The 24,778-nt window shown below is 36.5% G+C and overlaps 1 protein-coding gene and 1 long non-coding RNA gene across 2 annotated transcripts in view; one reads left to right on the forward strand and one right to left on the reverse strand.

The window, feature by feature from the left end:
- Positions 1-24,778, forward strand: part of LOC5568180 — a 100,515-nt gene that overhangs the window by 44,718 nt on the left and 31,019 nt on the right. The window lies entirely within an intron of this gene.
- LOC110677213 lies at positions 3,909-4,251 on the reverse strand. Its single transcript, XR_002501027.1, has 3 exons — positions 4,168-4,251; positions 3,978-4,102; positions 3,909-3,919 (listed from the first exon to the last, which is right to left on the reverse strand). It is a non-coding gene; the product is annotated as an uncharacterized LOC110677213 (long non-coding RNA).

The following is a 24,778-nucleotide window of genomic DNA, read 5'->3' on the forward strand; positions in this document are numbered from 1 at the left end:
GGCGCCGAATGTCATGACGTACATTACGTAGACCGCTACGTTTCCGTCATCGTCCCTCCAGTAAAAGCGTTGGCACTGCTGGTCTTCTGGCCGGATCCGAACCTGGTGGAACATTTCCCGTATGTCACCAGTCAGGGCTATGGGACGTTCGCGGAAACGGATCAATACAGTGAACAACGACGAAAGATGATCGGGACCTTTCAGCAAGGCAGAATTCAGCGATACTCCGAATGCTTTGGCCGCAGCGTCCCATACGATCCTTACTTTCCCTGGTTTATTTGGATTTGTCACTGGGAATACTGGAAGGTACCAAACGCGCTGGGATGGCTGCCGCAATTCTTCGTCGGATAATCTTCGTATGTAGCCTTTCTTCAGGTAGTCGGTCATTTTCTCCTTTAACGTTCTAGCCAAAGTTTCCTCCTTCATCATGCGCTTTTCAAGGCACTGGAAACGTCGCTGGGCCATCGCTCGACTGTCTGGCAGGCGAGCGGCGTCGTATCGCCAGAGTAGACCGGTTTCATAGCGTTCTCCTGTGAACTTAGTTAGCGACTGGAGAAGGGACTGCGCTCGTTGATCCTCGACGGAGAGAGGTGCTTCAGAAGGCTTCATGATCCCCAAGCTATCCAACGCAAAGTAGTCTTTGATAACTTGGTGTAGATCCTCGTCCGCTAGGCACTGATCCTCGCATAAATGTGATAAACAGAGTGCACTGGGCTGGTTACATCTGTGGATCTTCCTCCACAAACTGTCCATCCTAGACGGGTCTTGATAGCGACGGGATCGTTTGGTTTACCTTCGCGGCACTTGAGCGCAAGGCTGAGATGCTGGTTCTTAAGGCCAATTAGGATACGTGGCCGAACGCTGTGGTATGATTCGATCGGAAGACCCATTAGGTGAGGGTAGAGTGATGCGAGTTCTTCGGTGTCCATCGTCTGGTGCGGAAGCATAAGTTTGTGCACAGTACGTGCGCCGTTGATGGTGAAACTCTTAGCCCTCTTGTATACACCAGCTATCTCGAGTTCGACGATCCGGGACCTTTTCTCTTGGCGTTGCGCGCCTCCGGTCCAGTGAAGACAAAGCGACCGCACTTTTCCATCTAGCTCTAGTTCATCGGCTAATTCTTCGTCGAGTAGCGTGAGATCCGAACCGTCGTCGAGGAAAGCGTATGTACGGATCGATCTATGCTTGCCGTGTAGCACAACCGGAAGATAACGAAACAGTATGTCGCTCGATTTAGTCTGATGTGCGTGGCAACTATGCGTCGAAGGACCGGCTCCAGTCTTAGGAGGCTCCGTATCGCCCGTCGTTGATGGGACTGATGCAGGAGATGACTGCGTTGTTGATGAAGCGGGTGATTGTTGCTTTTGGTCTTTGTGCAGCAGCGCGTGGTGCTTGAACTGGCAACCATCCCTTCCGCAAAGTTTGGCTTGACACTCGCCGTTATGTCGGCTGAGACAACGACGACAGAGTCCGAAATCTCGTACTGTGGACCAGCGCGAATCGCGGGAAAACTCTAGAAACCGCTTGCACTTGTCGACCGTTTTGTAGGCTCCTTTGCAAACGAGACATTCTCCGTTTGCGTTCGAGCGCTTCCCAATCGAAAGATTTGGAGAATGAGATTCTGAAGAGGCGTTTTCGGAATGAGCGTTCACGAAGGCATTTCCCTTCTTTGATGTGCGACTCTCACTCCGAATTGGTCTGGAGTTTACTATGTTGGGATTGTAACTGCACTAGCAGCTTCAGCGAGGGAATATATCCAAGTGCTAAACGACGCTAAATTGACTCCCGGAAGTGCGATCCTGTACTGCGCCCAATTCAGCTTGATAGTTGGTGGTAGCTTGCTAACTAGCTGATGCAGGAGAGTAGAGTTGTACAGGTATTCATCCAAGCCGCAGGCATCCACTGTCGCGCAGAAGTTCTCGATACTGACAGCGAAATCCACCAGAGTTTCCAGTCTGTCTTCTCTAATGGCCGGCAAAGCGTGGATTTTTTCGATCAGCGTATGAACAATGGCTTCTGGCTGCCCGAACATCATCTTCAAAGTCTTCAGCACGCCGGGAACGTTGGCAGGATGAACTAATCGGCTCTTCACTGTTTCGAAAGCACGTCCTTTCAGACTTTTCTGCAATCGGAAGATGTTCTCGTCGTTTGTGAAGCCGCACATGACCGTCGTGTTGTTGAATGTCGCTATGAATAGAGGCCAATCCTCGGGGTTGCCGGAAAACAGGGGCAGATCCTTGGAAATGGCCTATCGCGCCGCTAGCTGCTTCTTGGTTAACGGACAGCGATCTTCATCATACTCCGGCAGGCGACTAGCATGCTGCGGAACTTCTCGGACGCCACTGCGGTGTTCGTCTTCGAAGGCTTGATTGGCAGCAGGCTGATACTGCGGTAATTCACGCTGCGCGCTACGGAGCGCTTCTTCACCTGCTCTGGTTCGAAGGTTGACGACGGAATTGGCAGCGAGGTGGACGGGTTCAGGAACAAACGACCGCTGACTCGATTCTGCTCTAGGGAGCCATCTGCTTACGACGTTTGACTGGCTGTGCACATCTGATCCGCTTTCACTAGCCATCTGTTCCAGAAGTCTATATTTCTCCTCCAAGTAGAGGCGTTCTTGCTCCAACTTCTTCGAATTAAGAATTCGTTCTTCCTCCAACTTCTGCAGCTTCAGCTTGGCAATAGATTGCGACGATCTACTGGACGCATGACTCGACGTATGAGATGACACAGAATTAGCCTTTCGAACCGGTGGCTCAACGATCTTCGACGGATACTTGCTGCTATAATACTGTTGCTCACCGACTTCCAGCGCTGGCTCAATCTTCTTTGACGGAAACTTGTAGCTGTCCATCTGGGAATGCCCGTCCTTCGGAGGTACCGACTCCAACATCGGAGACTTATCCTTAGGGAGCTTCTTGGTGGTCTTCTTCGGCTTCGTTTGGCTTGGTTTGATCGTGTTTGAGGTTTTTGGAGTTACCTGGACGCTTGGCTGAAGATGCGTTGAAGCGTTATTGTCCTCTGCAACGATTGATTTCTTCTTGGTACCTCGGTGAGAAGCAGCAACGCCGGCTGGATTCAACTGCAAATATGCATTTTGTGTTGAGCTCTCGCAGCCAGCATAGCTCCACGGAACGTCTTCGATGGCTTGGGTGACTCCCACGCAGATAAAGTGAAACCACTTGAGACACTTATCACACCTCACCATTTGTTCGTTGTCCTCTCGACGGTTAACTCTACATGATTGACCAGGAAATTATGCTTCCGGTTCCACGGTTTCGTCGGTGACCACCACCCTTAAACCACCAGTTGCACTACCTTCAGTTTTGCCACCAATCGCACCATTAGTTGCACCACCAATCGCACCACCATTCGCATCACTATCACCCCCACCGGCATTACTGCCTTTATTTGACCGACCGCGGCTCGACATGACCGAATTGACCGATTCGTTAATATAAACGAATATAATAAGATGTTGGGATTTGTCAACTAATTGCACGGGATAATTTCCAAAATAATAATACCGGTAGGAACAACCGGGACAATGGGTATTACGTTCGTAATTGGAGTATTATTATATTCCTGGAATGGCATTTTACTTAAATTAGTCTACAATTTTATATGGCGATGTTACCATCAAAGATCAAACGGAGTTGAACAATTTTTTACCATAACTTCTTACGTTTAGTCCCACTGTGCAGGGTCCACGGTAAGTTTGTACATAGGGTCAATGATAAGGTCGATGCTTGGCGCTGTCTATGCTATCTTCTGTGATCGTACATACATCTGTACCGGAACAATATCGTGTAAATACTCAATTGGAACTACTTTAACTATTTATAATTACCTTGCATGTATGTTTAGAGTAGCGTAGCTTTAAGTTAGAATGAATTCATTTAGTTTTAAGCCGGCACTACTGTAGAGAAATGGTTTTTCAATAACTTCAATTAAGCACTAATTCAATAATAGTTTACCTATAAGTTGCCACGTTACAAATCAACGTAAATATACAATAAAGTTATGTTTAGATTTAGTTAATTTCTTGGTTTGCACAACATCTAATTCAACGTGGGGTTGTCTTCTGTTCGCTCTATTGTTCCTACAATAACATATTGCCTATGACGTTCGGCCAACGTTCTAGAGAAAAGAGGGACTATACTATACCTGGTTGGGCTGGTATGAGTGGGCCAGATTGTTGGATGGAAGATGCGCAGCTACGCCAGGGGCGTACTCAACAAGTAACAACGGTTGTCTAACTAACATTTGACAGTGAGTTTGAATTTCAAATATGGAGAGAGGATGTGCTCAGATATTAATGGATAACAAAAGGAAAATGATGAAAGTAAGTGAATGGAACATAAATTTTATAAAAGCATTTCCTAATTTCAATTTCTTTCACGGATTTCAGCATATCACTGGATTCAATGTACAGTATGGCCCATAAAAATGCGAAAATCGTCATATCATGTTTAATGGTAGTTTTTACATAGAAAATGTGAATGAAACATAAATTTTATTCATTTCTTGTATTGTTTAATCTATTAAGACTCAGTTTTTTGCTTCGTACATGATTTTAATCTGTTACTTTCACTTCTGCAGAGAGGAATTGAAAGCATACCTTCAAATTTTATCATGCGGACGTCGAATTTAATATCTGTGTGATGAAGGCTTCTAAAACATCAACGATGGTGTGAGATTCTTTACAGGCCTTGTCTCCAGCATACGCCTATATCAAATGATAGAATTGGTTCATACCTGGGTCATTGGAGACTTAAACATATTTTCGAAAAAACGTCTCATTTTGGAGAGCTTCGATTGAACCTTCATATAAGTGTGATAAGCGGCTCCGTTTTGCTCAAAACCTATGAGCTAGTATTGATATAAGTTGTCTCTTACCAAAGGAACAAATTTCATCCTCAAAAATCTGTTATAAGCCTCAGTATTTATTTTTTATTCAACTTTAACAAAAAATAAAGGCATATCAAACCTATAAGACGCAAATGCCCTCAAAACTATGACCCTGGCAAAATAGTTTATTGTGACCATAAAAGACACGTTCTCTAAGAACTCCTCTATCCTCTGATACCAAACAAACTAAAGCTTACAACAATAAAGTGTGATTTTTAAAGGTGGAAAGTTTATCACCAGAGTATACGACAATCAGACGCTGTTTCTAGCTTTGTGCGGAAAAAAACCTTTGAACTTCTTTGCTTTATTACATTATTTGGGACAGTAAGAAAAATATGACAAAAATTATCCTGTATAGCGAAGTTATGTCAGAATATACTACAATAATCAGAAATTACATTTACAAGCAAAAACAATGAAAATGACGCTTGTGGATGCTATATTCACGTTCAAACAATTTTCGCATTTTTTATTGGCCATACTGTACGTTCTACTCAAAGCTGCATGTTATTCCGGAAATTTAATAGAAATACTGGAAAAAATAAAGACCACTCCTTAGACTTAGACCTTCCCGCAGGTCATTCGAAACGAAAGCATTGTTTTAATTTTGATTTTTATATGTCGTTTGTTCATGCAAGATGGATCAAAGCCATAGCACTAATAAACAGGATTTTTCGGCGAGTTGGGTAAGGTGATTTGAGTCGAAAAAGGTGACAAATATCTACTAACTTCTATTTGATTAAAACTAAATTTCAACGACTAGCAAAGTACGCTTGAAAATGTAACTAATAATGCAAAAATGCAACATTTGCTGATAGCTCAAGTATGCATAAGTAAATTGAAAAAACCGAATTAAGTACTATACCATTTACTTCTACTAGAGTTTGTATCCTTTGACAGATACGCGTATTTCGACCTCAACGGCAAGGCCGTCTTCAGTGTCGTGTACTAGACTCGACTCTAGTACACGACACTGAAGACGGCCTTACAGTTGAGGTCGAAATACGCGTATCTGACAAAGGATACAAACTCTAGTGGAATTAAATGGTATAGTACTAAATTCGTTTTTTTCATTTACTTATAGGTATTCTACTAAACAGCTCTAAGATTTATTATCTAGTTTGCATGTTAATTAGACTGGCCCTTAAACAAAAAAGTTGTAAAACTCAACGGGGCACCCCCTAGATATGAGCCTTAGGGTAAGAAAAACACTCTCTCAAAATTTCAACTCAATTGGTTGCTTCACCAGCTGGCGCACTCGATTTGAAGTTTGTATGGGATATTCGTCTCAAATATATTGAAAATTGATCCTATGTCACTGTTTCGTTCCGTATACTAATTGTTCGCATTCAAATAAGCCCAGAATGACAAATACACTAGTTGATACCCTAATGAACATAATTGCAGAAGGTTGTATCTGGATTTAATCTCATTTTCATTACTCTTTCAGTTGTTGAAAGTTAGGCTTAGATCAGCACTCCCGTACAGTCACTTATATGCATGCGACATGTGCATCAGCTCGCCCAGCGTCATAGGTGGCTATGATGCGCTTAGTGGCTACCTCCAAGCTATGTTGAAGAAATACAAGCAGTATTGCATTATATACTTCAGATTGTTAAAACACCAACTTTATTAGTTTTGATCATGGTACAATCTTCTACAATATTTTTCGCTATTACATCAAGTAGTGTTTTTGACATTCTGGGTCCGATTGAACGCGATCATCATTTTTCCTGAAACAAACAGTAGATGATGTGCTGTTGCTCATATGTTTGAGCTGAAAATCCCATATTAACTTCAATTCAATTGCGCCAGCTCATGGAACGACCAAATGAGCTGAATTTTTCAGAAAGGCTTCGTCTAACCCCAAGAAATAATCCTGGAGGGTGCCCCGTGGAATCATACAACTTTATTTTTCTCCCATACTGAGCTGGGCCAGTCTAATGTTAATATACAGGCAAGTTAGACAAGGTAATATTGAAATAAACGCATTGTGGATAACTATTTCAATCATTCTTTACAAATTTACCTACTAACTGAGCTTATTTTATATGTGCTGGGGAATTTTTACTGGAACCTCAGTAGATGAACAGTATGGGAAACTAATAACCGTAGATCCGGAACCCCACGAAATAGAAATCTTCATTTGATCTGTTTTTAGGAAGCCTAGTAAAAGCGAAAAGCGTACATTTCAATAAAAAGTTGCTGTGCCAGTGCGATCATAGGGATATTATTGCAGTTAAGCAGTATTTCAGTTTTTTTGACCTTTTTCTTAGCTTTGAAATTTTTCAGCATTCACAAAGCATTATTTTGTCTACGGCAAAGTTAGTAAGAAAAGATCTACTTACGTCAAATTACGTCACTGAGCAATGACGCATAAGCAAATAAATTTTCATAGCTAAGAGCTATCAAGATGATCTCGAGATTGATAAAATTGAAAGATCGAATCATTCCAATGCGCTCTTGGATTGAGAATAATATCATTCCACTATATGAAGATCTCTTTGATCAGATGAGATTGTAATGCCTGCTTATATCCTATTATTACGATCGTGTGTTCACTGGGAAGCGACACTACCGAAGAATCATTCACTTCTCAATAATTAAACCAAAACTATTAGGATCATTAATTTTTCATTTAAAAACTAGTGGTCCCAGCAAACTTTGGCTTGCCATCAAGTAGGCTGATGAAAAATGCAACTTTCCCATTCAATATCCCGTGTTATTTATGAACGTAACGTCTAAAAACTTAAGCAATATAACTATAGAAGTCTTTTCAAAGTTCAATAACCCGTTCTCAAGCCATTTTGTAACATACAAATTCCATTCACATTTTTATTTATATAAATTCAAATCCAATTTTTATGTGAATTTTGCCTGCTGAACAACCTGTTTTTTATTATTAAATTTAAATTTATAAAGCATTTCATCATAATTTCGAGTAGTTTAGAATTAATAGTTTATATATTGCAATTTGGAGGAAAACTCTCCGTTTCATGGTTCAATGAAAAGCTACCGCAGCTGTCAGAACTTATTTTCACTGGTAAGTCATCAGTAGGATTCAATGATACCTTGGATACCGTTTGGATGATTCTATACAGATACGCGTATTTCGACTACCACTTGCAGTCTTCTTCAGTGTCAGTTACTCGTATCCACTGAAGAAATCGTCGCATCCTCCACCTCAAATACTAGCACCAGATAAATACAAACACAATTAATCTACCTAGGAAAGTTTCGACAGGGGTATACCTGCCATGTCGTGGTCAAAAAATTATTTACGTGACCATGGGAACGAGTGAACTTGGCACCGCTCAAACGTCAGATTAGTAAATTCTTGCATCGGTCCATTGCTTGCTTCAATGATAGAATGATTTCGAAGCCTGCGGTAGAACTTTGACGGCTGCGGTAAAACTCTGCGGCTATCGGTAACCGTAAACTTTTCTGAACAACCGTAATAATATTGATATTTTATTTTTCAAATTCCCCAGAAATCATTGTTGAATTTTTTTTATTGTTTGATATAACTTAAATAGCAGTTTTTTTACTTACTTTTTGGTGAAACTGACAAATATTAAAATTTTCTAATTTCCGTATGATATTAATATATTTCTGCTACTTATGTTAAATTAATTGACATTATAATTAAATGGTTTAAAACTATATTTATTGGTAACATAATATGAAAAAAATGAATGAAACTACTAATCATCACTATCATTTTTAAGTGAAGACATATTTTTTCAGTCGAGAGTGGTCGACAAGTCGAGTCTAGTACACGACACTGAAGACGGCCTTACAGTTGAGGTCGAAATACGCGTATCTGTCAAAGGATACAAACTCTAGTGGAATTAAATGGTATAGTACTAAATTCGGTTTTTTTCATCTACTTATAGGTATTCTACTAAACAGCTCGAAGATTTATTATTATAATTTAACGAAAACCCAAAATTGAAGAAGAACCCATCTTGTCTAGTCTAGTCTAGTGGAGTCAGTGCTCAAAAGAATCCTGGAGAATTATAAAATCAGTAACTTCTATCATTTTTCTTGTCAATTTTAATATTTACAGCATATCCGGAATATACACAAATATCAAAATGACGAGGCCTACTGTGTTGAATTATGTTTTTGAGATGATTCAAAAATCTACGTTGATCAAATGATTCATTGTCCATACTCGCCATACAGTACCATTAGGAAAACTATCATGTCAAAATGAACGCGCCCAAACACACTTGATTTTTTTTTTGTTTCGCCGCTGTTGGTAGTAGTGAATTCTGGTAGCGTTACCACAGCACAGTGGGACGGATTGAGGTTTTAGAAGGAAAGATGGAACTCACGCCTTCAATTGTGATGATACGTAAATATAATGTTCTACAAAGTTGTTTCTAATATAAAAACATTTTTTTGGTCGGAACGAAAATTAGGGTGGCCCTATGTTAAAAAAGATAACCATCAAAACTTTTTTAATTTACGGAACATTGATATAGTTTGTTCTACAAAGTTGAAGATCGAAAAATTTCAAGCTGATTTGATAAAAAAAAGTTTTTTCCTAGCTCCAAAATAGACCGTTTTAGAGCATTTTAATTCGAAAAATATTGATTTTATGGGCTCGTGATACCAATTTATGATAAATATTATCATTTTTCTAGTGTACAAAAATAAATTTGAAAATTTAAATATGAATTTTGACACTGCATTTTGATGATGAATTTTAGTACCAAATTGATCGATCTCGAAAGGTGGCACCCAATACCGGACACGATCTGGAAATGCCTCGAATTCTGTAAATTCGAACATCATTGAATGTGTACACTATAGGTATAGTTTATAATTATAAATTCAATGCATTTGCAACATTTACAAGAATAATTTGAGTTTTTCTTAGTTTGTAAGATGCTTATAAAAAACCTCTTTCATATATGATGAAAAATAATACATTTTACGATGTTGTTCTGAATGTTCAATCTTCTTAATTTTATTGCATGTTTGTTACCATGATCGACGGAACCCATGAAAAATGAAAGTATTCTGAGACACTGATGCAACAATTACAAAGATATCATGTAACAAATCAAGCTGTCCGAAACTGAGGGACAGGAGGTGCTTAACAAAAATTGTAATTTGTCCATATATAGTTCAATTATGATACAAAATACATTCATACTATCAAATTAGGATTATGTTCGATCATGCTTGCGGGATCCAAAGTATTTTTTCATATTCAAAATATTTACTAAAAAGGCTCAAAATTAAGTGGATACGTCAATTTTTTTTAAAGATTTTCAAACTTTTCTACTTTTTTAAAAAGGCATGCATATTTCAAGGATGTGTTATTCTACGCAAACATTAGTCTACATAATAGCTTTCTTTTCTACTAATACACCATCTTGATTGGACCATGATTTCTCAATGTTTCGACTTTGTCCGGTATTGGGTGCTGTCCGGCACTGGGGGATCTCCCCCTATATTTTTTTTATTTTTAGATATCTCATCAAAGTAGTCATTCCTTCATCTTTAGACGATTGAGACGCATATTTTAAGGCCTATACAATTTTGTCGGTGAATAGTTATAAACATTTTTCATGAAAAACAAACGATTTTTTACATGTAAATGTAGTTGGGGCAAAAAAAGATTTTTTTTTGCATAACAATTATCGGATTATCGCTTTAAATCGGAATAAAAAACTAACTTATTTTATATTCTTATATAGGTACGTACTTCCGAAAAGAGTCAAAGGAGCTCAGCAATATAAATAAGGAGAAATGTTTTTTGAAAATATCTTCTAAATTTACCTCACGGTTGAATTTCCTGACATGACTCATCCCAAACTTCCGAATACTTCTGTTCTGGGATTTGCCGGGCTCTTTGGGAAACATTCTGATTGGAAGTAACGAATGCTCAATTACTAGTAATTTGTCCACCGACAATTTTTTTCGTAATTTGTTCACCGTAGGAGATATATCGTATCTGGAACGGAATATTACTAGAGGACGATTTCTGATTATGACGCTGACTTTCAAGGCTAGATTAAGAAGAATAACTACATGCATTATTTGATCATGTTTAGATGTTTTGATTAATTAATTAATTAATTAGAGATAGCCATGCCTGAAAATTCAACATTATAGTAAATTTGGGAGTTCCTTCAAAAATCTGTTAGTAACGGTTATTAATATATGAACCAGTCATATCATTAGCAAACAGATCCGCCGAAGTATAATACGATTATTCACATTTTTAAGCTGACAAACAATATCGTCATGTCAATACAATTCACTTTGTTTTACCAACTATACAAACATATAAACATGTTATTTTGGTTATCAAAAAGTCTTTAACTTTTCATCAGAAAAAAATTGTATCAATATTCTTTTTTTGCATCGCGTCCCTACTGGAACAGATCATACTTCTCAGGTTATTGTTGTTAGGAGCACTTCCACAGTTATTAACTGAGAGCTTTCTTTGCCATATTAATTCATTTCATGTATTAGTATCGATGATACTTTATGTCCAAGGAAGTAAATTAATTTTTCATTACGAAAAGACTCTTGTATCTACTTGTTTCCATTAGCTATATCTTTTATGTTTGCGTTTCAATTAGGCTAGGAAGACAATTTTACTAAGAAACTTGAAATAATAAAATTTAAACACAAAAAAAAAACAATTTTTGATGGGCTACCCTACATCAATAGCAAAAAATGCTCTAAAACGGTCAATTTTTGAGCTAGGAAAAAACTTTTTTTATCAAATCAGCTTAAAATTCCCCGATCTTCAACTTTGTAGAACAAGCTATGTCAATATTCCTTAAAATAAAAAAGTTTTAATGGTTATCTTGTTTTACATAGGGCCACCCTTATTTTTGGTTCGACCAAAAAAATTGTTTTTATATTAGAAACAACTTTGTAGAATATCATTTTTACGTAAAATCGTGAGTTCCATCTTTCCTCCTAAAACCTCAATCCGTCCCACTGTGCACAGTACATGTTTTTGAATCGATTCGATTTTCAAGCTAATATAAAAATCTACAAATCTGTTTACGTGATACGCCAAGTTTTACGATAAAACGGTGTCAGAGTATATTTTTGTTCCTTAGGGTGTCACGATTTAGCCACATACAAACAGACATAACACTCTAATTATTTGTATCGCACAGCAGAATAGCACCCAATTCTAATTATTGGTAGTTGTCCAACGGGCCACTCGTGGCGCTCGCATCAGTTTTGATCGAGTTTGACGTTTGCTCACTACCGCCACCTAGTTCGCGGTTGGCCTAATGAAGTATTTTTAGCATTGGGCGTAAATGTTTACGTGACTATGGACCTATGCACGTGTTCACTAATTTGACGTTTGAGCGGTGCCGAATTCACTCGTTGCCATGGTCGCGTAAATAACACGGCACCGCTCAAAAGTCAAATAGTGAACTCGTGAATCGGTCCATGTTTCAAATCGATAACTATTTTAGCTGTTACATCTGTTTGTCTTTGACTTAGCGTTACTACCGAAAGATTAATGCTTCTTTCTATCGGTATGTCCCTAGCGACCTTATTATGGTAGACTTTTTGGACCCTTTCAGTATCAAATGCAAGCATACTGGTCTAGATAGCACCCCGTAACACGGAAATTCAAACACGTCCAAGAAATTACCAAACAGGCATTCCTCGCCAGATACTTGCTGAGAGAGGTGAGAAGAGCCAAGCATTCCCCAGCAGAAGTTGCCAGCATAAATATGTCCAAATTAAGCGAAAACATGTTCAACCGTCCAAACTATGTGAGCGAGCAGCTGTCATGCAATACTTGCACAGGAGGGAGCATTTCCCTCCCACTTCTCACCCACATAGACTGGCGCATCGTTACCAAGCAATCCAGCTTTATAACTAATCAAAGTAGTACGTGACTGCATCGCGGGTTCCACAGCGGCGGCGTCTGGATGCTTATCCAACACTCATCCTCACAGCCAACTTTGATAAATCACGTGGAAAACCTACCACACGACAGTCCAAGCAAGCAGTTTGTCAGCTGGTTTATCGGCTAGCCTCTTGGTCTTGGCTGGTTGGTATGAAAATTTGTAAGTGCTCACATAATTTGTGAAAGAATGCTCCCCGTCGCCAGCACGGACTGTTAGCGTCATATAGATGGCTTCACTGGATTTATGTCCATGAGCGTAGTGACACCCCCCCTATTGACTAGATATTTCAAAAATTCCAATTGGAAATGTGGGGGAAAGGGGTAAAGATTGATGAAAAGTCCACGCTTTCTGATGAAAAACCTAGCATCGCCCATGTTTATGTCTCTGGGGTACGGGCACATAACCTCCAACGAGGAAATGCTGTGTTTACGTGATCGTGTCACGCGTTTTCGAATGATGTCCCCGCGATATGAGGAGCCGGTGCGTGGATTGCGCAATATAAATAACGGCCTACTGCGACGAGCGTCGATGAACATGCCTCTTCTGATTGTGTGACAAGGATTAGCCAAACGAGTTGGTAACGGGTATAGCATTGAACCTGTACATGAACTGGCGGCGGTCGAAATCACTTTGTACTTACAGCGTCACGTTGGATAATTGCTCACTATCCAAATCAGTGCTTAGAGCTCAACTATACGCAAAACAATCATCAAGAAAGAAGATCCATACGATACACAAAGCGATTCACTTATTTCTCGAAGGCCATTAGCCCTTCGTCTTCTGTGAGGCATTCACTCATAAGCAGATGCCCTTCTCTAAGGAGCCTCGATTCCTGCGAGAATGTTCCGAGTGTAGGAAGATAAAATTTATTGCCTTTAAAAAAAAAGCCGGAGGTAAAAATGGCAAGTCGTGTACGCCGAGTTCATGACCCGAGCGGGCGATCTTCCTCTCAGAACAAGAAGACCTTCTCGCTAACTCATTTGCTTACCGATATGCATGAGATACACCAACCAGAACCAATTGTCGGCGTTGCGTTCGCCCCACTATGGGTCGAAAGTCGAAATTCCGCTATGAAATTCTAAGCGCTTTCATGACGAACAAAAATTATTCTAGTAGTTATACAAACTACTTAAATAGTCATGCAAAAATAATATTTGAGACGACTAAGATGCAAAAATTAATAAAATAATTTTCCAACACAGATTGTTAATATAATCGAGAGTTATATGTCGAACCATACACTTCAGTTAATTATCAGAACTCGTAAGAGTTGGTGTTCCTCAATGCAGCATTGTGGGACCAATATTATACAATATGTTCACATCTGACTTACCTGAGTTACCTCAGGGATGTCAAAAATCTTTGTTTGCGGATGACACAGGCTTCTCCGCCAAAGGACGAAGCCTGCGTGTCATCTGCAGTAGAATTTTGGATATATTTTCTTCATACTTGAAAAATGGAAGATTTCTCCTAATGCTTCCAAAACTCAACAAATAATATTCGTAACGCGATTCGGGTAGTGAGAAAATTTTCAAGATCTACGGATTGGATTTGGTGTTTTGCCAGTGTGGTGCGGTAAGACGATTCTCTGTGTGGTGCGGTAGGAGTTATTAGAGGGCGGTTTGCAAGCTTGAAGCCATTTTGAAGCTTTGCCCGTTAGTTTGGCCTCCTCTTTGTCGGAGGATACAATTCCTAGGAAGGAGAATAGAATTTCCTGTGTGGCGCGGAAGGAGTATATCAAGAGGACGTTATTCACTTTGAATCATTGAAAATTGAAACCACTTTGGTTGCAGTTTGGTTCAGCTGAAGTTTGTTGAGTATTTTTTTTATTTTATTATTATTTTATTTTTTTTATTTTTCTATTCTTTTAAATTATAATAATACTAATTGTTGAGTTTCCATCATGGAAACTGATGATGGAGAGGGGTCTAAAGAAAACGTTCTACCTAATGATCCCTCTTCATCGAATAAATCCTTTCGAGTAAAAGTTTATCCGTCTAGTTTTCCTGGACCTTTTGTAGTATACTTTCGTAAGAAAGAGAAACCTATCAATGTTTTATTGATCTCTTCTGAGATATACAAATTGTACACGTCCGTTAAAGAAATTCAAAAAATTTCTCTGGACAAATTGCGCGTAATTTTTGGATCAAGAGATGATGCTAACGCTCTTCTTGAATCCAAATTATTTTTTGATTCCTATCGCGTTTATGCTCCTTCTAATGCATGCGAAATTAATGGAATTATATACGATGAATCTTTGGATTGTGAAGATATCAAAATTCATGGTTCAGGCGGTTTTAAGAACAAATCCATTTCTCCTGTTAAGGTTTTGGATTGTGTTCGTTTATCGAAATTATACTTTACTGGTAATGATTCAAAATACATGCATTCAAATTGTATAAAAATAACGTTCTCCGGTTCAGTTCTTCCGGATTACGTTATGATTGATAATGTAAAATTTCGCGTGAGGCTTTATTTTCCAAAGCTCATGCATTGTGTTAAATGTGTTCTTTTTGGACACACTTCAAAGTTTTGTTCAAACAAACAGAAGTGTTCTAAATGTGGAGAAGCTCATCAATCCTCCGAATGTAATAAAATCTCTGATCTATGTTTTTATTGTAAACAAAAACACAACTCTCTAAAAGAATGTGTTGTTTATATTGATCACCAATCTAAATTCAATCAAAAAATCTATATAAATAAAAATGGAGTGGTGTTTGTATGTCACGAAATGGCTTTCGAACGGGTCAACCGATTTGAATGATTATTTTTCCGTTTTGTTCGTCAAGTGTTCCGACGTGTTTGTGTGTATAACTTCCCAGGATATTCACCGGGAAAGTCGGAAAAACGAGCGTGAACGGAACTGTCATTTTGTATGGGACGATCCATAGCGTTTTCCAACAGCCTACTTGATGGCAAGACGAAGTATGCCGGGCCCACTAGTTAGGAATAAAAATTTATTGTCCTACGCTGAAATAACAAAATCCAATAATAATTTTTCATCTCCCAATTCATTTGATATTTTGCATGATGATGTTGAGAATGAACCATCACAAATTTTGAATAATTATGTTTACAAACCTCCTAGTAAAAGGAAAAGAATTTCTAATAAATCTTTAAACAACCATAATTTGTTTTTTGAACCTCAATCATCTACTTCTTTTGATACGAATTTCCCTCCCCTTAGTGCATCCATTCCCTTCAATAATATTCCTGGATTTCAAAGAATTGATTCTTCCCATTCAATTAACAAAAATGATCAAAATTCGAACAATATTTCCAGTGACAAAAGCAATGATAACTCTAATCAATCAATTTTGAATATTTTGGAAGAAATTGTAGATTTTTTGGGATTGAGTGATTTTTGGAAAAAAAATAATTAAATCGATTTTACCATTATTGGCCTCTCTTTTAGATAAATTGAATTCATTTGTTCCCCTTATTTCTTCTCAATTTTCATCCTAATGGCTTCAATCAATTCCAAGAAATTACACATTTTACAATGGAATTGTCGTAGTATTGTCGCACCGCCACCAAACCGGATCGCGCCAGTGAGACTCGCGACGCGCCTCAACTCGCGCGAGTTTGAAATCAGTTTTTTAGTTTGGCGCTGTATTCTTACGATTTTTATGAACACAGTGCACTATTCACATATTAGCTGCGACGCACGGGGCCCGAGAAAACAATAATTATAAATAAATGTTGGTCTTGATTTCTACCGGATACATAATATTATTCCTAAAATTGATAGATTAAAAGTTTTATTGAGTAATTTTGATGTAGATGTGTTTTGTTTAAAAGAAACGTGGTTAGGTACAACTAGATCTTTCCGTATCCCTAATTATAATATTATTCGAAAAGATAGAGATACTTCATTTGGTGGAGTTTTAATTGGAATTCGCGATAAAATTGAATTTAAATATTTAAATATATCCTTCCAAACACAAATAGAATATGTGGCTGTTACGATTAGAAATGAAAAAAATGAGTTTTCAATTATATGTTTTACATCCCTCCAAATTGAAGTTTTAGTTTGTCAGAAATTAAAAGTATCTTAAATGAAATCCCATCACCATTTTATATATTAGGAGATTTCAATGCACATAATTTCGCCTGGGGTAGGGAAAAAACTGATGATAGAGGTTCATAAATCATGGATTTGATTGATGATTTGAATTTGAATATTCTTAATGATGGATCGATTACTAGGATTGCTGTGCCTCCTAATAATCATTCCTGTGTTGATTTATCTTTATGTTCAAATAATTTATCAATGCAATCATCTTGGAAAACTATTCATGATCAAAATGGTAGTGATCATTTACCAATTTTAATTAATATGCAAACTTCTGAAGACAATGAAGTGTTTTATGAAACTATTACTCCTGTTAATTGGAGTAATTTTTCTGATCTTGTTTCCATTTCATTGGTCAATATTGTTAATTCAGATACTCCAATTGATAGTTACAATACTTTTTCAAAATTGTTAATATATTGCTTGCAAAAATCTCAACATAATAAACCATCTTTGATAAAAAAATAAAAAAATCGTCCTTCGTTTTGGTGGGATAATGAGTGTTCCATTTCTTTAAGAAATTAATCTAAAGCCTTCAAATTATTTCGCAGATCAGGCTCCAGAAATGATTATTTTCTATATTGCAAAGCTGAAGCACAGTTTACTAGTTTCACTAAATTTAAAAAGAGAAACTATTGGAAAAAAATTGTTGAAAATTTGGACAGAGAAACTTCTTTATCAACTTTGTGGTCCGTAGCACGTAATTTAAGAAATTATAATTCTTCTCCACCTACTATTGTAGAATATTCAGAAAAATGGATGGATGATTTTTCTTCGAAAATTTGTCCTGATTTTGTTCCTCCGTCCATTGGTTACAAAACTAATTCAATTAATTACTTTCCTGATCTTTGTAATCCATTTTCAATAGCTGAATTTGACATGGCTTTATCAATAACCAAAAATACTGCTCCAGGTATTGACAACATTGAATTTATTGTACTTAATAATTTACCATATGAAGGAAAACTTCATTTACTTTCGATATATAATGCTTTATTTTGTCAAAATATTATTCCTTTTGAATGGCGTTTCATTAAAGTTATAAATATTGTCAAACCTGGTAGAGATCCAGCATTTGCTGATAGTAGAAGACCTATCAGTTTATTGTCATGTTTACGGAAGTTACTAGAACGTATGATTTTAAATCGCCTTGAATTATGGACTGAGGACAATAATATTTTTCATCTTCTCAATTTGGATTTAGAAGAGGTCGAGGTACTCGTGATTGTATTGCACTTTTAGCTTCACAAATTCAGCTTTCATTCAATAAAAAGCAGGATGTTGTGTCAACATTCCTGGATGTTTCTGGAGCTTATGATTCTGTGTTAATTGATTTATTATACAATAAAATGCATAATTTGAAAATTTCAAATTTAATTGCAAATTTTGTATGCAATTTATTTTCTTTCAAAATCATGAATTTTTATCATAATGGTAAATCGAAAATGATTCGTTATAGTTATTTCGGTTTACCACAGGGATCTTGTTTAAGTCCTTTTTTGTATAATTTGTTCACAAGTGACATTGCTTCAATTATTCCTAATGGATGTTATTTATTACAGTTTGCTGATGATAATGTCATTTCTATCAGAGGCAAAAATAGAAAAACTATAAGTCATTTTATGGAATGTGCCCTGAACAATATTGATATGTGGGCTCATGAAAACGGTTTATCTTTTTCTGTTCAAAAAACAAGATATATAATATTTTCGAGAAAATATTCGACTTCTTTAATTCATTATTAATAAAATGGTATTGAAATTGAACAAGTTGATGCATATAAATATCTTGGTATTTGGTTTGATTTTAAACTGAACTGGAATGTTCATATTAAATATATTGAAAAGGTTTGTTCAAAAAGAATAAACTTTCTTCGTACAATTACAGGGACTTGGTGGGGTGCAAATCCTTCTGATTTAATTACACTTTACAAAACTACTATTCGTTCAGTAATGGAATATGGTTGTTTTACATTTGGGAGCGCTGCACGTACATATTTTGTCAAACTTGAAAAAATACAGTTTCGTTGCTTGAGAATTTGTTTGAAACTTATGAATTCAACACATACTCAATCAATAGAAGTTCTTGCTGGTATATTACCATTGAAGATTCGTTTTCAAGAATTGAATTGCAGATTTGTGATGAATTGTTTTTCGAATAATCATCCTCTCATTGATTTTTTGAAATCTTTATTTGATATTAATCCTACGAGCAAAATGTTAGATTCCTTCATTCATTGCTCAACGGTAAATATTGAACCAATTCCTTCTTATGCCTTTTATAATTCAAAAATTTCCATTCGTTCATACAAACCATTAATTGATTTGTCTCTATTCTATGAAATGAAACAAATTCCAAAATTTCACCATTCTTATTTTGCTAACATTCTATTTGAACGCAAATTCAATGAAATTACTCCCGCACAATTTTTTTATACTGATGGTTCATTGATTGACGGCATCGCAGGTTTTGGTGTCTATAATTTATTTTCTGGTCATTTTTTTAAATTGCAATCTCCTTGTTCTGTTTTTTCAGCAGAATTGATTGCTCTTTACTTTGCGTGTAACTTAATTAAAGATTGTACACCAAATATTTATATTGTTTGTTCGGATAGTTTGAGTTGTCTCCAGGCTTTAAATACAATTAGTTTCAACTTCAAAATTCATCATATTATATTAATTATGAAAAAAAATATTGTTTCAACTTAGTTCTCGAGGATTTATCATTAAATTTGTTTGGATTCCTGCTCATTGTAAAATTTATGGGAATGAACAGGCAGATACGTTAGCTAAATTTGGTGTTCATCGTGGAATAATTTACAATCGTAACATATTTACTTCTGTATTTTATCCAAAATTGAAAGCAAAATCTCTTTTGGATTGGCAAACGTGTTGGGATTCGAGCGACAAAGGACGTTGGTGTCATTCTATTTGTCCTAAAGTCAATTATTTTCCATGGTTCAAAAATATGCCAGCAAGTAGAAATTTAATTTGCTCTTTTTAGAGATTGATGGCGAACCATTATATTTGTAACAGACATTTGTATCGCATCAACATAAAAAAATCCAATTTATGCGATTGTGGGGAGTTTTATGAAGATATCGATCATATAGTATTTCAGTGTGACAAATTCATTACTCAAAGAAATAAATTCATCAACAATCTATTAAATTTTTGTCAACCTATTCCTGTATCTGCACAGTTAAAAATAATGAAGATTACACGTCATGTAAACTTCATTTATGCGATGTAAACATGACGTCATGTAAATTTCAGTTTGAAATCATGTAAAAATGTGTTATATGTCATGTAATCACTCAGGATCCTGCTAGATTACATGACATATAATTGAAGTTTACATGACATATCATGTAAATATCCATGATATTCCACGCTCCAATTATGTGCATTATATGTCTCAGAAATTTACACGTTTCGTTCGAACTGTGTGTACGTGATATACTTGGTACAAAATGGTATCCTGTGATGAAACTTTTGTTTCAGTTTCTAAATGAGATCTCATATTTGGTTTGATACTCTTTGTGTTTTTTTTTACGTTTATTTTCAGATGTCCGGTTGGATTCGTTTTTGGTTCTCCCCTCTCACTGGCTTTCGATGTCAATCCTTAGTCAACGCTGATTGTGATGTTTCAAGATTACGGCTCTGTTATGGTTTACTACCGTGTGAGCCTTTAGTTTTAAGTTTGATTTATAACGTTTTTTTTTTGAAAAGATAAAGAGGTATTGTGCCTCTTTGAGAAAGATTTCCAATGGAAATCACTCAAAAGGGTTTTTCCCTCTTTCAAAATTTTAGTAACAAATAAATAAATAAATAAATAACTAATAATATTCCCACTTAAACCAAAAGCTCTTTATTAAAAAACTTCAAGTAGACATGTTGTCACGATGAGAGGGGTTTCAATAAATTGGTCAGATGCACTCAAGTATCTGAGACTCATGCTAGATAAAAATTTAACTTTCAAAAATCACATTGAGGGCATTCAAGCCAAATGTAACAAATATATTAAATGTCTCTATTCACTTATTAATATAAAATTGAAAGGTTATTTTGGACTTTCGTCACTAAATTTAGATTTCCGGCCCATAGTATGCTGGCGGGCGGAAAATCACGCTGCGGCACGAGCAGTTTAATTACTTCATCAGCCAGCCAGCTCTCCGACCATGTGTGTGATGTGAACGTCAGTGCCGGATGATCGATGATGTCTTGTCGCATCTTCTGGCGACGAACCTGCTCGCCGTGATAAATCGAAGTTGCCATCAGCTCAGCCAGCGGATCGAGACAATCATCAAGGCGCCGGCGAACATCATTCACATAGTAGGCATGTCATTATTTTTTGTTGTGGTCTTCGATGGGAACAAAAAAAAACTGCTGTGACGAAGTTTCGACATAATGCACTTGGGTAAACACCCGATTAGCTACGACAATAAACCGATCAAGTGATGCCGGAGACGTATAATGTCAGTAATGGGAGGACATTTATTCGAGAAACGCATAATCATGTGATGAAGTGTGATAGCTTCTGTTTTTGATCCACGTATTACGATACTATGGTAAATAATGCATTCAGTATAACACCGTCTTGATTCGAATTGCCTTAACGCTTCGAATTCTGGATACCGGTCTGAATTCACCCTAAAATTATGATTTCCTCAACTTTTTTGTGAAGCACTTTTGTGCAGCACAGGCAGAGCCGTAGCGTGGTATCGTAGCGCCCTTGGCGAACTCCCATTTGAGCGCCCCTAAGCCAAAGCTCAGCTGTCTGGTTCTTCAGATTTGTGCTCCAGAAATTTTGGCTTCGACATCTTCACTTTAAACAAATAGTTATAAAATTACTATTTATGGTCAGAGTTGAATTCTCAGATCCTACTGGATTTATTGAGTTAAACATTCAATCTCAGTAAAATTCATATTATTTATTAAATGAACTTTTGCAAATATTGCTAAACCATGTTTGCATAGATTTTTTAATTCGAGTCAACGAAGGTACAATGTCGCCATCTGGGAAAAGTTTGCTCGATGCGTGAAACGTCGAACATTTTACCCGGCGAGGTATCCAGCTTTTTACGCTAGTATGCCATAAATTTTGAATCACCCCTTTCTGACATTTCTTGCCCACACTATATTTTTTTTTATAGTTGGATCGTAGCAACCTCTGCACCGAAACAAATTTTTGATGTTGTCGATGTTGACAAACGTGTTTCCAGGAGACCAAAACCAAAAAACTTGCCATGAAGTTTAATTTAGTACATTCTTGTTATAATTTCATTTGGGTTTTTATTTATTTTAGGTACATTAAACAGGATTACTACTAATCGAATAAGGAAACTGAACTATGAAACCTGGAGTTCTTTCAAGGACTTTCAAGGAGAACTTCATAGAATTGTTTCAGAGAAGTTTCAACAACAATTTCTGAAAATATCTCTAGATACATCCTTTGATAAGTTCTTTGAGAACTGTCAAATTTATTGAAGAATTTTCGAAAGAATTCCTACAATTTTAGGAGGAATCTCCGGAGTAATTTCTGAATGTATTCATTGAGTACTCAATTATCCACGGATTTATATTTATCGCTCCCACACGCTCTCTTAATACACAAGACCATCTAAGCCTGAATGTAGGACGATATTTATCATTGATTGCCACAAAAACTAATTTCAATTGTCTATGGCTAGCAGTCTATTCTGTTAATGTTAATGGAAATTAACGGCAGGTTTTCTTTTTTGTTATTTGAAACTTCGTGCAGGAATTGGTGGCTCCATCGTCAATAATAGTGCCCAAACGCAACATTTGTAAGAATAGAAAAAAAGAACAACGTTAAATTGAACTCTGGGAGGGCTTTCTTTGCCAAACCTTTCACAAATGTGTGGAAGTTGGCGCTTTGTGTTTAGGTCGTCTGATAACGTAGACTAAGGTCGTAAGCATATAGACAACCGCTTCCCATGAAAAACGAAAATCGGCGGACAATTTGGTTGCCAGCTTAGAGTACATTACTTCCACAGAAAAGCGCTCAATATCCACATTCACCAATTAACACGATTATCCAAAAATTGTCTGGAAATTCGTCCACACCAGATGAGTTGCGATAGATCCTGATCATTGATTTCCTAAAATCATACAAAATTGTTTAAGATTAGAAGAAAATGGAATATGAGCCTCTGTACGTGCCATAAATTCTTTTGTTCTTTTGACCTTTACTGTGCGCCTTGTGTTGGTGCTGTCTCGCTTTCTCTCACAGGCAACTTGAAAACAGGGCGCACAGAAAAAGTCAAACGTTTTATAGCATGCATAGGCTCATGTTAATATAAAAAGTTGAATACGAAATGTGTAGCTGCAAAACAAATCAAGCGAAAAATTTTGACAGTTCCTTCAACAGAATAAAATCATTGCCTGCTGAGACTTTACTATAAAATCTGTACGCAAGACATGTCAAAATTGAATCACCCCTTGTTGATTTATAGCTAGCGTAAAAAGCTGGATGAGAAGAAAAATTTCAAATGCTTATATAAAATTAACTATAATAGTTATTTTAAATCCTTTCAGTATATGTTGATAGATTTTTGGTGGGCTACATTATAGGCATATATTTTTACGTTTTATATTTTTTCTCAATGTGCTGCTGGTTTTATAGCTTATCAATGGTCTAACCCCGTACACTTAACATAATTTAAGGTACACCGGGGCAAGTTGAAACGGGTGGGGCAAGATGAAATGTAAAGTTTTCAACTGGATGCCAATAAAAGTTAGCAGATACTTTTTCCCTAAAAGTTTGTTTCATCTATTTATTTAAAGTTTCTGTAATCGATTTTCTCATAGTTATAAATTTTCACTATGATACCTTGCCATTTCATCTTACCCTAGCCGTTTCAGCTTGCCCCGGTGTACCTTAATTGAAATGTGTTTTGATTTTTTTAGAAGCATTTGAATATTGACTTCCTATGCTATGCCATGTAAAAATCGGAGCTTCATGCATAGGGACAACTGTGGTAATTACCTTCGTAGACGCGAATACATTTAGTTAATATTGCAAACGAATTTTCCAAGAAATCTCTAAGCTATTAGCTACATATTGTTGACCTTATCAAAAAGTTTCCTTGCGTAGTGGGCCACGGTGAATTGTTTTAATTAATTTCTCAAGCAACTCTTTCAATAAACAAAAATTGTTTGAATACTTTTGTCCCCCAAAAACTTTCTTCAAGAATTTTGTGCTAAGCTTAAGAAAGATTGTGTAAAAAATAGAAGAAGTTTTATACATTAGGAAATACTCAAATAGATCAAGAAATAATTCTGCCCTGAAGAATTTTTTCCTAGATATCCTCTAAAACACTGTATCCTAACATAACCATGGGGAAACAGCTCGCTGAATGGTGGTCTTTTCAAGAAGATTTTCATACGAACAAGGATCCATGAATCATGGCACTAGTTGCATTGGAAATTGCTACATGGAATCAAATAGAAAATGCTGTCACTAATCAAGAATACCTTTCTTGAAATGTTAAAAAGTTCTAAACGGATTTTTCAAGCGTTCTTGTTTTATTTTATTTTTTTTTTTTTGAGAAAGAAAAAAGTATTGTTATTGTTAGAAATAAAACGCTATTTAATTGTCTAATTTCAATTTTCTGAGATTTTCTTTTGCTAATAATTTTGTGGTTTCCACTGTAAAGCCTTAAATTTTCAGAGTATAAACATTCGTTTGGTGGCTATTTTCAAGATGTTTATGGATTTTCTGCCGCAACTGATTCACAAATTATTGTGATGAAGACTTATTTTAAAACGTCTTTGATAAATATAAAAAATATATTGAAAAATTATCTAAATAATTTACAATTAACGAGTATTTCAACATCTTGTGGAATGCTTTCAAG

The sequence above is a fragment of the Aedes aegypti genome, chromosome 2, assembly GCF_002204515.2.
Source record: "Aedes aegypti strain LVP_AGWG chromosome 2, AaegL5.0 Primary Assembly, whole genome shotgun sequence".
Lineage (NCBI taxonomy): Eukaryota > Metazoa > Arthropoda > Insecta > Diptera > Culicidae > Aedes > Aedes aegypti.